Consider the following 16,026-nt stretch of genomic DNA (forward strand, 5'->3'; position numbering starts at 1 on the left):
ATTACGTTTTTGTTTTGTTTCTGTTTTAAGTAATCTCCTTGAATCATAAAAATTTTCTTAGGTCTTTAAATGATTTTAGATCTTTGGTAAAATATATCATATTATTTCAAACAATTGAATGCCCTATTATTTATATTACGTTTACTAAAAATAACATAATTCTTTAATTTACCAAAAGAAGGACACAACATGACCCCTCCCCACTCACCCAGAGACACGTACAAAAGTAATTAAAAGATGTAGTTTTTAATTCCAGAGAAACAATCGCAGAGGGCTTGGAGGGGGAACAACCGAAAAAATTATTGAATGTTATAGTGGTGGGCACTAAAAAGGACCATAGCAACTAGTCATAATTTTAGCTACCAAACAACTGGAAATGCGTGAAATATTTTCATTAGTGAAGATAAGATTTATTTTTTAAGGTGTATAGCAAAGTAAAATTTGTTTTAGTTGACTAAAGACAGAATTTAAGTTGTTTCGAAAAGAAAAAATGTATTACTGCCAAAGTTAAAAATAGCTTTAATCCTAAGACCAAGAACAAATGTACATTTCTGCAGAATGAAAGAATGTGCGTTTTAAAAATATTCAATAGAAGCAGCCGTTTGGATGTGACTGGAAAAAAACAATATTTGTTTTTAATAGAAACTGAATGTGCATGATAATATAAGACCGTTTTCGAATAATAATGATTTTAAAATTTTTATAAACCGAAATCTTTGGTGGTTTTTTTGTAATTTATTTTCTATAGTGTGCTCACGATAAAACACATTTATTTTTACAGCTGTCTTGGGGGAAGCAGTTTGGTTGATTTCGTTTTAGTAATGGTTAATCTTGAAGATGTTTTAAAGCTGATTGCTTTGATGTTACGTCTAGACAGTCTTAATATTAATTGGAAAAACCATAGACCTGAAAAGGATCATTGTTTTCTATTTAAAGAAAGAAGATCATATAATCATGTTGTTGATGAATCAGTGGCTAAGTTAGAAACTAGTTATTTAACCACAAGACGTAACCGGAAAAGCAGAAACGTGAGTTAAAACACTCAACTACCATTTGAAAACCGAACTTTTAAAACGTTTAGAACGTTGAAAGTTATAACGACCGCGAAACAGACAGTATACTGAAATGTCAAGACATTCCTTTATATCTCTCTTACATAAAATAACTGTTGCTCTTATCAACAACGCCACCATCCAGACGTCGGAAGTGAAGGCTGTTATCTCTCACTGCACTCAAGCCAAGGGAAAGGCTCTCGCCTTATCAATGATTGAGTTATTTTCTACAAACGTTGCTCCGTTCTGTATGTGACTTTTTATAGCTAATTAAATATCAGTGATTCTATGGCATTTCTGATCTATAGTAGTGTTATTGTAATGTAATACTTTTATTATGTTTTCATCATGTGTATGAATTTGGTTATATTGTTGCTATGCGCAAAATTTCGTAATGAGCTTTTTGTATTGTGCCCACCACATGTATCTAAACTTGGTTTTTATCGTTATAAGCCTTAAGACTTGCCGATGAGTTACTGGGAGGCAATTTAGCTAGTAAATATTGGGATCTAGTTTTCTTTATGTTATTATTTAAAGAAGTGCACTTGTAATGCAATTCCCTAACAATAATATTTTTATTTAGGAAACAAACCATTAGTAACTGATGTGTGATTAGGATTTACAAAGAAAAATATTTTATTTGGTTGTTTTCGCTGGTAAAAAAACAAACAAACTTTACGATTGCATCGTTTTTTATGTATGGTATTTGTTTACTTTATTTTAATAATATATTTTCTATGGGCACTGTACTATTGACATTGTTATTATGCTACTATAAGATACATATAAATAATAAATTGGATATCAAATTGAAATAAAACATGGGCAATAGAATTGTTTGATTATTTAAGCAATAATTTGAAAACAGAAGTAAATACTCTGGAATAAGATAATTATGTATGTTGTCTTAATTAAGAGGTCATTTGTCACGTGAGTGTTTCTTACCGATGGGATTACACATCATGTGATACAGTTTATTAAAAAAAAGAATGAAAGTGACATTTTTCATTTCATATCACATTTGAAATAATATATATATATGTATATTACTCACGCTACTAATACTGTTTTAAATATTGCCTTATACAAACTTGCTCTCCAACATAGATACATTTCAATTTTGTTTTCATTACCTGTTTAATTAGATAAAAAAGCCCCCCAGTGGCTCAGCGGTATGTCTGCGGACATACAACGCTAAAATCGGGGTTTCGGTACCCGTGGTGGGCAGAGCACAGAGAGCCCATCGTGTAGCTTTGTGCCTAATTCAAAACAATAACTGGATCAAAAAAATTGTTTATTTTCCTTATTTCAATGTTTTTTTGTACATAAGTGTAAACGAATGTTGATAAACCAACATTTCTTTCTGAAAAATTTTGCACATCATTTTACTGTAAATATTTCTTTAAAATATAGAGCAGCAAACTGTAATTAATCACATTAATTCTTATAAATGTTTGTCTAATGTCGTACTTCAAACAATAACAGATTTGACAAGAAGACGTTTCTTTTTCCCAGATGTCTAGCCAAGAAGCTTTGCATTGCACGATTGCTTTGAAAATATTTCATTTGATGAAGTAACTATTAAAAATAAATAATCAGTGTTTGTTATATGGGACGTTTCTAGACGACGCGCACTGTTTTGCACTGATTCTAAATTTTATCATACAACAATCTGGATAAAGTTGTTTCGGTCTGGGTGATATAATAATTTTATTGTGTAACATTTATCTGAATTTTCTCTAATTGTTAAAACTTCTATTCACGATCCTACAGGTTACACGCCAGCCAAACTTCACTTGGGATATGAGATTTTTCTCCCTTGGTACATGTTGACGAAGAAATAAATAACATCTAAAACCGTAGATGAACGAGCAGAAAAAACAACAATATCATACAGAAGGCAATATTCAACGTTGAAAGGTTCAGAAGCGACAGTGACAAGCCTATAAGCGTAAGAGACACTTGGACACATTCAAAGTAAATAATGTATTGCTATTAAGGACACGTTCTTTATCTTCTACAATAAACCATTTTACTGGAAAATTTGCTTCGAGGCGGAATATGTCTTTAGAAATTATGAAACGTGTGGCTCCATTAATGTATGAATTTAATATTCTAAATCAGGTGCGGTTATATGGCTGTTTCATATTTATAATATAAAAATATTCATATAAATATTTCCCTAGTAACAGTTCTCTTGATAGTAAAAATATAGTAATTGTACTAAGTAGTTGCAGCAAAAAGAAATCGTCAACTTCAGAAGATTTTACACAAGAAAAAAAAGGGCTTCTGCAGGTGTGTCCACTTCTCATCCAATGTCTTCTGCTGATGGCTTGCTTCTGTATCCTCCTCAAAGAACATGAACGATACGATCACGTCACAGAGTTAATTATTGCAGAGGTTTTCAAAGTGTTAAACAAAAACTAGAAACTATAGAAGATTTAGCTGAAGATTCTAAAACATTAATTGTATTTTTCTTTTAAGGTATCTGTATTTAAACTGTAAAGGATTTATGATGACAATATAAAGAGGAGGTTAAAAGAAATGATACAAGAACTGGAATGTTTTATACGATGAGTTTAATATCATCACCATTTGGTATTTCAAAAGGGAAGGAATGTAAGATAGCAAATTCAATTTTTTATTTATAATTATGGCTGTGTTTATCGTTTACTTATTATTTCATTCTGTAGATTAGTTTATCTATAACTTTTTAGTTTCGCGTAAATTCTAACCCGTCCTTTAGCTTATAATTTGTATTTTGAATAAATATGTATGGATGTATGATGAAACTGACACTAGATTCCCTAGCGATGACGTAAGGTACTATTAATGTAGCAAAAAATTATGTAAATTTATAGTCACATGAGATGTACTCTCGTGACCTACTCAGTGAATAAATACTCTGCCAGAAGCTTCACCAAGAGAGAAAGCACGGGATGGTTATTGAACAATAGAGTTAGTGAATTATTACTGTTTATCACTCAATATTGTTATTCACATTGAAATATATTTTTTGGAATTACGCTTTTCTTGGTTCCATTATTGGAAATAATATTCATATTTATGATATATTGTTTATTAACATTAGAGTCAAGTCCTGGACAGGGATTTGTTTATTAACTCTTATTGAAGTGGCGTGTATATTCTAGGCAGACATGCTAATTATTAATTCCATACTAATTTCTGCACAGTGAATTTTTAAACGTGTCTGTTTCCATAAACATTATCGCTAAGCTACTGTCCTAGTCCAAAATATAAAATATTTATTTCCCACCGCTTTCTAGTACCTTAACCTTTTTCAGCTTGCTAGATGAAGAAGGTAAAGACAAGGACATATATATTCTTTAAAGTAATGCAACATGATACTACCAAATAGGTGAGATATAATGTTCAACATTCAAAAGAATAGTAGCATCTAAAGCCCAAGAATGGTCCTATCCAACCTCAAAAAGCACTTACGAATCGTTGATGATTTATAGCCAAACTATTTCATTTTTCTCAACATCCACGATGACTAAAACAAACCTGCTCTCCACTGCACTAAGAATATTGTTAGCAGGAATCCGAGTACAGGACTTCGGAAATGGAGTTAGGATAGTTCAGTTGATGAATCAATAATGCATCAAGGAACGTCAGTTAGACCACTGAAGCCAATCACTGTACGATGACGAAACATAAGAAGTCTTCTGCTAGTATAGACAGTTTTCTTTCATTATTGTGAAGGTACCTTATTGTAACTTGTATAAAATCTGAATAAATCTTTCATATGTTTTAAATAAATCTTTACGTTGTTTCACAAAATTTATAAAGGACTGCTTCAACAACTCGTACATTTACAATTGTTGTGAAATTTAAAATTCACGTGAAAGCTAGAGTTATTATTAATTAAATGAAACTAATATTTTTTATTCTTGTTTTGTCTTCCTACGAAAATCCGGAAAGTATAAAATATAACTGGTGTTATATAAAACGATAAGGTGATCTGTACAGTGTAGTAAATACATTCAAACTCCAGACGGTGTTATAGTATGAACCTAAAAAATACGTATATATATATATGTATATATACAGAAGTATCAAACTAAGATTTTAAAATCGTAATAGTGTTATAAGGTAAAATCTTTTTTTTTCTGAATTTTAGGTTGTTCGTTGGAGGTTTAAGAGTATTTTTTATGAGTAAAAGTCTATTGTACTTGAAATAAATACTAAAACTTGCTTACTACCTGAATGGTATGGTAAAGATTAAAAAAATATTTTTCTTGTATATCGGTTCAAACGATAGATAAACGTTTATAGAATACACCTATATAAACATTATATTGTATTCTTGTGGCGGTATTACTCAATCTTAAATCTCATATAACATAGTTTTCTATTTAAAGTATGCAAAGCTGTGTATTCAGTGTAGTGACTATTTCATGTCTGGACAAAAGTTCAAGTCAGATTTCTTGTATGTATATCTACACGTGTGCCTTATAAAACTTAATTCTACACTGTAATGAAATACGACTTTCTCTCATTGCTAACAAATGTTAGTAACAGATCAAATGTTAGTAAAAGTCAAAGTTTAAGATTTAAATAAAGTTAAATCTAAACTTATAATAAACTTGTTTCAGTGTGTATTTTTTTTCTGCATTACACAGAAATAAACGAACGTTATATTTAGATCTTGAATCATTAGAATGAGTCTTTTGGTGATATGTTTTCTCCAGTTTAAGTCATAACAAGTAAACATTAACAATACTCGGGGTTAAAACATGTGTAATAAATAAAACTTTGAAAATAATTAAAAACAACTTAGATCTACTCTGCTTCCAGTTTCAAAATTATTTCTCTAATACATATTTGTTGTACAAATTTTAAACCATGCTCTTAAACCATGTAAATTGCATAACGTTAAATACGAACACAAGTTGCTTGGTTGTTGGTGAGATATAAAGCTAGTTGATTGTTGTTGAACACAAAACTGAACAATTGCCAGCTATCTATACTCTCTGTACCAAGGTATCGAAACCCAATTTTTTAATACCGTAAGCCTGCTGGCTTACATTGAGTCATTGGAAGACATATACATATATATGCATATACTATGTGTATTAATAAGTTTTTCTCTTTGTTTACAGTTACAAATTTGATGTCGATCGTAAATATCTTTATTTATGTCTCAGGTAAGTAGCCAGAGCACCTGGTGCCGTCAGGAGCTATAAATATAATTCCAATATATCAAACGGCATTAACATTAAACCTAAGGAGAGTAGAGAATGGCCAGTAGGTATGTTATGATTTGGTTCAGCCATACTTATTTAACAGTAGGTATGTTATGATTTGGTTCGGCCATATTTAGTTAACAGTAGGTATGTTATGATTTGGTTCAGCTATACTTATTTAACAGTAGGTATGTTATAATTTGGTCCAGCCATACTTATTTAGATTTCATATTACATTTCCTATTGAATCATCTGTTTTACATAACTGATAGCTTACATATCATGTCCAGTTTTACTTCAGTATACCAAAGCCACACTTTAACACAAAGTGATCCAATTTACATGTTTATCATAGACGGAATCCTGTTATTGTATTGTCGAAAATAGACCTTCATTCCTCTTGCAAGCAACCATAAGAATTGGAATTTATATTAACTGACCCACAGATAAAATTGCAAAGAATCCAATTTCATTTGGATTCAAGTCAGTGTTACAGGCTGAAAGAGCAGGTACTGGGATTCATTTGTTTAAACCTTTACTGAATACGGCGTACGCTAGTTATATAGTCAAGGTGAAAAGACTTAGTCCATACTTACAGATTCCCATCAAAATACATAATATTACAATGAAACACAACTTACACAACTCTTTTTTATTCTGTTATATTGGTCGAAATTCAGGCCTTCATTGTAATACAATCATGACCAATCTTCAAAATTGGAACAAGATATTCACATCCAAAATATCCTTTCGGTTGTTTAAGCATGCAATGAAATCAAACTAGTCGATTCAAAGCATACAGTGACTAGTAAAGTTTGTCACTCGACTTGAAGATTTTTCCATTGCTGTTCACCCTAAAATCAGACAATTAAGACACCTTAAAGTTCCTTATGCTGTTTCACAACTGTAACAAGTGGCTTATAAGCTGCAGCCCATCCTTAAGTTTCAGAAACATGAAACTGTTTGTGCACAAGAATATATTTGCTTGCATTTGAGTTATTATTGAAGCAGTAGGTGGTGGATTTATTTTTATTATTATTACTATCATTATATCAATTAGAATTTATTATTGTGTTTGAAAACACGTTTCAAACTTGGAGGACTTAAACCTTTTAAATCTTGTGATCTTGTCTTAAATGGAAGCTGCTGACCTTTTTTAAATATTACACAGGTATGCGTTATATGACGGCATGGCCAGGTGGTTTAGGCACTCGACTCGTAATCTGAGGATCGCGGGTTCGAATCCTGGTCATACCAAACATGCCCTTTCAGACGTGGAGGCGTTATAATGTTACGATCAATCCCACTATTCGTTGGTAAAAGAGTAGCCCAAAAGTTGGGGGGTGATGAGTAGCTGCCTTTCCTCTAGTCTTACATTGCTAAATTAGGGACGGCTAGAGCCCTCGAGTAGCTTTGCATGAAATTCCAAACAAAACATTATTTGAGCATCAATTGATAATACTACAGTTACCGTTTCACTAATAAGTTAGCGTTAAAAATAAATAAAGTTTATTGATAAGATTGAAAATTGATTTAGATTAGTTCCTTAAAGCCATGTATTATGTTTCACTCTGTTCGTTTTGTATTCTTTGTCTAGTTTGTTCTCATGGAATAATCTGTGTTCTTTTCAGTCACTCGTCTGTTTGTCTCTTACAAAAGGATTTGAACTTTTCAGTAGCTTGTTGCTCCGTAAAGCCCTGAAACGTTTTATTACAAATACAAGCGTATCCATGAATTATAATTGAAAAGTCATAGAGGTTATCAAACTGTTGTTGATTAAACAAACATACGAACTTTGAGCGAAATAAATAACACTAGAACCAAAAGTAACAAAACGTAACAGAACTACTATTCATATTTTAAAGTCTTAGACAAAATTTCGATAAAAATAGTTAAAAATTAAATGTATAAATGTCGATGAAAGGAACACTTATGCCGATCTTTGAATTAAAATAATAGTTTGTATTATTCCCTGTAGATGGCAGTTAAGGTTATCAGCGCTATTGTGTTGATTTATCTCTTAAATACCATTAATTTTTCACTTTGAATATTTAATAATGTAGAATACATATGTGGTCCATTTTCACTGCAACCGTTGCATGAGGAAGACTTATAGTCCTTTCACTCTTCTTTAAAATAGGGGACTTGAGTAATACACAAGTTGAGTAAAAATGGGAGAGACTGTTGTTTGAATTAATTCTACTACCATCGTGATATCATGTTTTAGGTCATATGAACCATTCATCTTCTCATAACTAGCTGTAGCGGGAATATTAATTACATGCTTTCCTTAGATTGTCCGCCTCTAGACTTCATTGGTATGTGAAAACATTCCCGATACTGTGTTTTATGAGGAATAACTTTTGTTTCGAATACCAACGAATCATGATACGTATTACTTCCAAGCCCATATGCCTTCACTAATAAAGGTAGATAGCTGTTCTTTGACCACCTACCTAGTCATTATCCATTTTAAGTTTACATAGGCAGGGCACCTTTTAGAATGGAGGGAAAACGTGCTTTTGTATGTACGAGAAAAAAACAATTATTTTAAAAAATATGACGTGTTGTGCGTAGTTGTTTTCTAAACACGAATTTACTCACGATTTTTGTTGCTTGATAACGACTTTAAGTAAAATTTAACTTAATGTCAATATGGCCGCGAACTGCAGTACACACTGAAACCTTATTTTACAAGTATGGTTTCGCTGGCCTGGCATGGCCGAGCGCGTAAGGCGTGCAACTCGTAATCCGAGGGTCGCGGGTTCGCGCCCGCGTCGCACTAAACATGCTCGCCCTCCCAACCGTGGGGGTGTATAATGTGACGGTCAATCCCACTATTCGTTGGTAAAAGAGTAGCCCAAGAGTTGGCGGTGGGTGGTGATGCCTTCCCTCTAGTCTTACACTGCTAAATTAGGGACGGCTAGCATAGATAGCCCTCGAGTAGCTTTGTGCGAAATTCCAAAAAACAACAAACAAAAATGGTTTTGCTGTTTGTCTGTAGTGACAGACGCTGAAACTATATAGACGTTCCAGCACGTCTTTAAGTGGGTTTAGTTCTTTCTGATAAAAGATTACGTTTTATAACTGAAATTTGTTTAACATACTGGTCAGTCAAGTGTAATTAGGATGAATAGTTGTTTTGATTAAAAGATATTTTCAAAATAATGTCTTGTAAAAGTGTACTGTTGTTTCACTATCAGAAATATGTATCTGAAATTGCCAAGGCCAAAAAACAAAACAAAAAAAAACTTCTTCCATCACAGATATAAATTTGATTAAAATTATTGCTGCACTGGCACGATTACCATCAGTGGACTATTCTCTGCTGCCATCTTTTGTTGAAGTCTGTCACTACTTAAGAATGATGTGAATGATGTTTCTGACAATTGAATAATTTAGTAATAAATAGAACTATGTTTTGTGTCGTTTGTTTATTTGTAGGTAAGCGCAAGCTACACAATAAGTTATTTGTGTTTTTTCACCACAGCTGTTGAAACTCGGTTTCTAGCGTTGTAAGTCCGCCAAAAGTCTGCCGTGTCTCTGGGGGTTAATTATAGATAAACAAATTGTAAGATGTAGCTTTGTAATAGCTGGTATTAATTTTATTGAAAATAATCAATTATGCTTGTCATACGACAGTATGTTGACCCTATTATGCTCAACACTACATTTTTTATTACAGACCCTTACGGATTTTTAATAATTAGAATACTTATTCTTTTAATAAATGGCCTAATAAATTAATAATATTTCGACTGTTACTATGTTCATTCTATCGAAACTGGCTTGAAGAACTCTGGATTAACCAAAAGTATCGTCGGCTAGGGATATGACAGTTATAGTATGATTACAATAAATTATTACACACTATCCCAATTCTGGAAAATCCGGGCCTGGTATGGCCAAGCGCGTTAAGGCGTGCGACTCGTAATCCGAGGATCGCGGATTCGCATCCCCGTCGCACCAAACATGCTCGCCCTTTCAGCCGTTGAGGCGTTATAATGTGACGATTAATCCCACTATTCGTTGGTGAAAGAGAAGCCCAAGAGTTGGCGGTTGGTGGTGATGACTAGCTGCCTTCCTTCTAGTCTTACACTACTAAATTAGGGACGGTTAGCACAGATAGCCCTCGAGTAGCTTTGTGCGAAATTCAAAAACAAACAAACAAACAATCTTGAAAATCCGTAAGGGATTATTGTAACATTGAAGTATTGACTATAATAAGCCTAATATAATGTCCTATGACAAGTATAATTAATTATTTTTAACATAGCTAATACCAGTTAAAATTATTGAGTGAACCATGGAACTTATTTGTGACCATTAGTTTTAGGAAATTCGTATAGCAAACCCGATGTGTCAGCTTAAGTGTGGTAATGACAAAATCGACATCAAATCTTATTGAAAACCTCTAAAATATCTACAAGTTGATAAAAGTAAGTTTCTTCATTCAATTTAAAGGTAAAATGTTTGTTTGACTTACTTTTAGAAACATGGGACAAAATACTAAAGATAAGAGAAGTATTTTTTAATTTTAACTCAAATTTTCAAAAACATTTTTGTTCGCTTTCAGTCTCAAAGAAAAACTTATTTTTTTTTAAAGCAAGGACAATAAAAATATCAGATTTCGTATTAGTTTAAATGTTTAAAGTGTTGTTTAGATAACATCACTGACTCTCAGAAATATCTGATGAATAACTTTTATTTTCCATCTTTAATTGATTTATAGATTCAGTAATTCGCCTTTCTTTATCTTTTGAAGCTCCGTCAAATATCTAAGTTTGTAAGTTTGTCAACTTGTTGTCAACTTAATACATATCAACTTTGCATTACCTCTTTAATGGTTCATGGAGAAGTACACATGATTAATTTACTTATGTTTATATATTTGTTTGTATAAGTAATAAACTTGAAGACACTCAATTTTGAATTATCTTTCATAACTTACAGCTTTCATATTTCATGTGTAAAGCCTGATTGTTTATTATTTGTTTCATTTGAATTTCGCGCAAAGCTTCACGAGGTATGTCTGTGCTAGCCGTCCCTCATTTAACAGTATAAGGCTGGAGGAAAGGCAACTAGTCATCACTACCCACCGCCAATTCTTGGGTTGCTCTTTTACCAACAAATAGTGGAATTGATCGTAACACTATAACAATGCCACGGCTGAAAGGGCGAACATGCTTGGTGTGAGGGGGACTCGAACCCATGTCCCTCGGATTACAAGTCGAGCGCCCTACCCACCCGGCCATGCCAGGCTGTTAAACGGTGAGTTTCAGGGTGTTATGCTGGGTCCTCTGCTCTTCGTGATTTATATGAATAATACTGACTCTGGACTGACTAACATAATTCTAAAGTTTTCAGACGAAATTAAAATTTTTTGGGTTGGCTAACTGTATCAAAGATGCTGCAAACTTACAGGAAGATTTAGATAAGTTGATGCATTGAGCCAATACTTGTTAGATGATGTTTAACTATTTAAAATGTAAAGTAATGCATATAGGTTTTCACAACTGAAATTATTGTTACAGTTTAAATGGGACTATATTGCATTCAGTAGTTGTGGAAAAATATCTTGGTGTTGTGATCGTAAAACACTTAATCCATCTAAACAGTGTATTTTAGCTAGCAATACGGCTAATAAAATTTTGGGTAGCACCTACAAAAATACTGAATATAACTGAATGTAAAACAAAGAATATTATTGTTTCACTGTATAAATCACTTGTAAGGCCTCATTTAGAGTACTGTGTACAATTTTGGGTTCCTTTTTTGAAGAAGGACATTGAATTGTTGGAGAAAATTCAGAGAACAGCCGCTAAAATGATACCTGGACTGGTGGTATTGTTCTATGAGAAAGACTAAAATTTTTAAACTTGTTTTCTCTGTAGAGGAGAAAAGTCAGAGGGAATTATGAATGGTACTTATAATATAAACCCACGAAACGTTTTGTGTTTAACAGTGAAAACAATGGTACAAGTGATCGTAAATTAGAATTTTGGTATGATTACTTTTGAGACAGGGTGATTGGCAGGATGATGACTAGGATATCAAGGATGATAGAGGCAGAAAATTTAACTGTGTTTAAGAAGAGATTGGAGGACTACATGAGTAGTAAGTGTAGTTATAGTAAGGAGTTGGAAGGGACTTTCTTGATAGGCTAATAAACTCCTTTCTGTCCCTTTAAAAAATGTTTATTAATTTATGAACATTACGCTGATCATTATCAGCTTTGAACTTGCTCGTGCATACCATAAAGCCAAATAATGGGTCAAAAACATTGGGGTTCACTCTCTTCTCTCGGTAACGAGGATTCACTAAGTATGTTGCACTGTGGGCTGAAATGAAATCTTGTTTATCTTTTTCTTATCTTCAAACTGATTTACTTCTTCTCAGCTTCAACGAGCGGACTGTTTTCTGCTTATGCATGGATGATATGTTGTTATGTAGTTAGATATCCTACTTTGTATCAGACAACGTAGCTGTATCTGGTTTTACTTTTGAGTTGATTGTATGACAGTTAAAATTCCCTGAATGGATTTTGAACTTTGCACGTGGAACATCTTGATGTGAAATAGCGGTACAAATCTTCTTGAAGATAAGAACCAAAACCTGCTTTTTTAGAGGTTAAAATAGGAAATTTTTCATATTTCTCATAACAAATGGATATTATATAACAAATATCTTTAGATATTGTACTATGTATGCTGTCCAGAGGAAAACCCACTCTCCATAGATTGACAGGTTCCCTTCTGCTGACAACGACTTTTCAGTTGCCATAGTTGGGATTAATTATTTAATTAACAATAAAAACAATCAGTTCGTTGAAATATTGCGGGCTCAAATGAAGTGAATATTTTTATTTATGAATTACCGAGTGGTAGCTTGTGGAAAAGTGTGGTCAGAACCTCTTGTGATATCCATTCAGTCACTATACAGTTAGTTCAATTGGATGGCTGAAAAATGAAGAGTGTAGCAACGTTTTTCTCATTTTCAAATCTCAGCCACCAAATAATATTTAATATCGATAAATATCTTGTGATAATCTATCGATATTTGTAGCTTAATTGTAGCAGATTTTCTGAAGGGAAAGTGTTGAAACTTGAACTGGAAAGAACACACGAAAGTGTCGATTCTGTATGTACACGAACTTTTCCTCTAATGATAGATTTAAACTTTATTCTAGTGTAGTGTCTTCTTAACTGCTGATGGTTCGATGTATCAACTCGGGTTAACGTGGGCAATAAGGCATCCAATGAGATCAAAATGTCCACCTGATTGCTATATTGTGACTTTTATTGTTGTTCCTATTGTTTTTATTATGTTGGATTTTCGTGCATGTCTAGCCTCAGAATTGCGGCTTATAGAATGGCACTGACTAGTTTTGGTTTTAAATACAAACTTTTAGCTCACGGTCCCGTCTATTGACTGATTTGAGGTCTAATTAAAGCTGTGAATACTAGGGAATTCCTCTTGTTTCAATTTAAAAAATCAAACTTTGATGTTTAAAGCAAGATAGAATGTTCCTGTGATTTCTGTTTATGATTACTTTTAGTTTTGTGACAATGTTCGAATTGGACTAACACATAACTCTTAGAATGAGCCTAAAGTCTAGCTCGTGAAGAGCGTGACTTGTTCTAGTATCGGTTTCCATAAAAGCAAGTTTAACCACGGAATGGATGGTGATATAATTTACTACAAGTACTCGTTGTTTAGTATGTGATAATAGAGATATATGTGTACGTTATCACAGGTATGCTTTCCGTTATGTACACATTAACCAGACTGCGTTCATTTAATTATGTGCAAGAATGCGCTATATGCAAAAGCACAATTTTCAGCTTGGAATATTAAGACGTTATATGTTGGATAATGATCACACTAAGAGATAAATACGGCATGGTTCCTATCTGAGTAACACAGGTAAAGAATATACATGGTTTGATACCAAATTAAAATTGTTGTTTTTGACTTTGTGTTGACTACATTCATTTGAAGTGTTTTATTATGTTTTTTTATGTGAACTGGATAAACATGATTATGAATTTACCTGAGAAATCAGACATGATTTTACTTCCTCATTTGTTTGATAACAAACTGGACTTGTGTTCAATTTATTTTCAATGTAATGTTCCATGAGCCTCTGTTTTGTTTTGTTTTTTTCAAAACCTTTTGGTATCTATTGACTACCCGAGTACCGTAATACTACAAAGACACGAAAGACTATGAGTCACCGAATGAAAGAAGCCTATCAAGTTGCATAAGGTGTCAAAAGAGTGGAGCAGTTGACTTTTCAAAATGGTTTGTTTGCTTGCTTGTTTTGAATTTCACACAAAGCTACTCGAGGGCTATCTGTGCTAGACCTAATTTAGCAGTGTAAGACTAGAGGGAAGGCAGCTAGTCATCACCACCCACCGCCAACTCTTGAGCTACTCTTTTACCAACGAATAGTGGGATTGACCGTCACATTATAACGCCCCCCACGGCTGAAAGGGTAAGCATATTTGGCGCGACGGGGATGCGAATCCGCGACCCTCAGATTACGAGTCGCACACCTTAACACGCTTGGCCATGCCGGGCCGTTTCAAAATGGTTTGTTTGTGTTTACAGAATCAATAAATATGTTTGTCCTTCTGTGTTACATGAGTTTCATCATATGAACTTTACATTTCTCTTTCATCAAAATTTGGAAAATATTCTTCACAACGGAAACATCTTTGATGGTCTTATCTCAGTGTTATATAGGGGTTACGGTGAATTAAAATTAGACAGTGCGAGTGGATGAATAGCAAACTGAACGTTGACGTGAAAATATTCACTACTTCACAGTCAATATTATTCTGGTCATCAGAGATATGAGAGACACGAGGAGCAACTTTAGTTACGAATTGATCTCCAGTTTTACATGTGTATTCTTAAAATCTATTTAATGTCTCGCTAGCTGTTTTGAGGTTAGAAAGCTTGTAAACTGGCTGCAGATTGTGAAGAAAACACTTTACGACGATATTTTCAATAACGCAGTGAGGAGTATTATTAACATAATTCGTTTTAGTATAATATCAACATCCAGTTTAAGCTTGATCGTGTAACTTTAATTTGTTTAATGACCACTTAATAATATTTTTCGGTTTGTTCTTGACCACAGGAAATTACCTAAAGTCATAATAATTAAAAGTGAGAGAAACTCTAGTAAAACCACATTCATCCAAACTCTGCCCATTAAAGAACCATGTATATTCTACACTCCGATTAATCTTTCTTGATTATAAAACAATTCTGTCCTCTCCAATCATTTAGATCCTGTGGGTTCAAGTAGGTTTTTAAACATTTAGTATTCAGAAAAGTTTTGACTATGAAATGTTAAACCCAAACGCATATTATCCAGTTTGACTCTAGACTCATCACATCCAATGACAAGCATGGACTGTGAAAAAGTTTCATTTGACTATACATCCATAAAAAGTAGCATCTGAGCATTCAAATGTATCTAACCAAAGAACATGTGGTATATTCTCACCAAGTATCAGTTTCACATGATTCTGAATGAATAAAATTCAGTTGAATCTTAATCAGCCTACATTTGAGTAGGGTCAATGACATCACCAATGACGATTAAAAGTATTTAGCGACTGTTTCAAAGAGTGTGCAACAGCTGTTACTAAAACGTTTTTATTATTGAACCTTTTGCAAAAAATTGTGCTTTCCAATACAATAGATTGGCCTAACATGGTCTGTTGGCTAGGGCACTCAACTCATAATCA

General features: G+C 33.2%; 1 long non-coding RNA gene across 1 annotated transcript; it reads left to right on the forward strand.

Annotated features, from left to right (window-relative positions):
• Positions 1-290: 290 nt before the first annotated feature.
• On the forward strand, positions 291-4,835 carry LOC143223038 (uncharacterized). Its single transcript, XR_013012625.1, has 2 exons — positions 291-1,300; positions 2,826-4,835. It is a non-coding gene; the product is annotated as an uncharacterized LOC143223038 (long non-coding RNA).
• The last annotated feature ends 11,191 nt before the right edge of the window (positions 4,836-16,026 follow it).

The sequence above is a fragment of the Tachypleus tridentatus genome, chromosome 8 (assembly GCF_004210375.1).
Source record: "Tachypleus tridentatus isolate NWPU-2018 chromosome 8, ASM421037v1, whole genome shotgun sequence".
NCBI classification, from domain to species: Eukaryota; Metazoa; Arthropoda; class Merostomata; order Xiphosura; family Limulidae; genus Tachypleus; species Tachypleus tridentatus.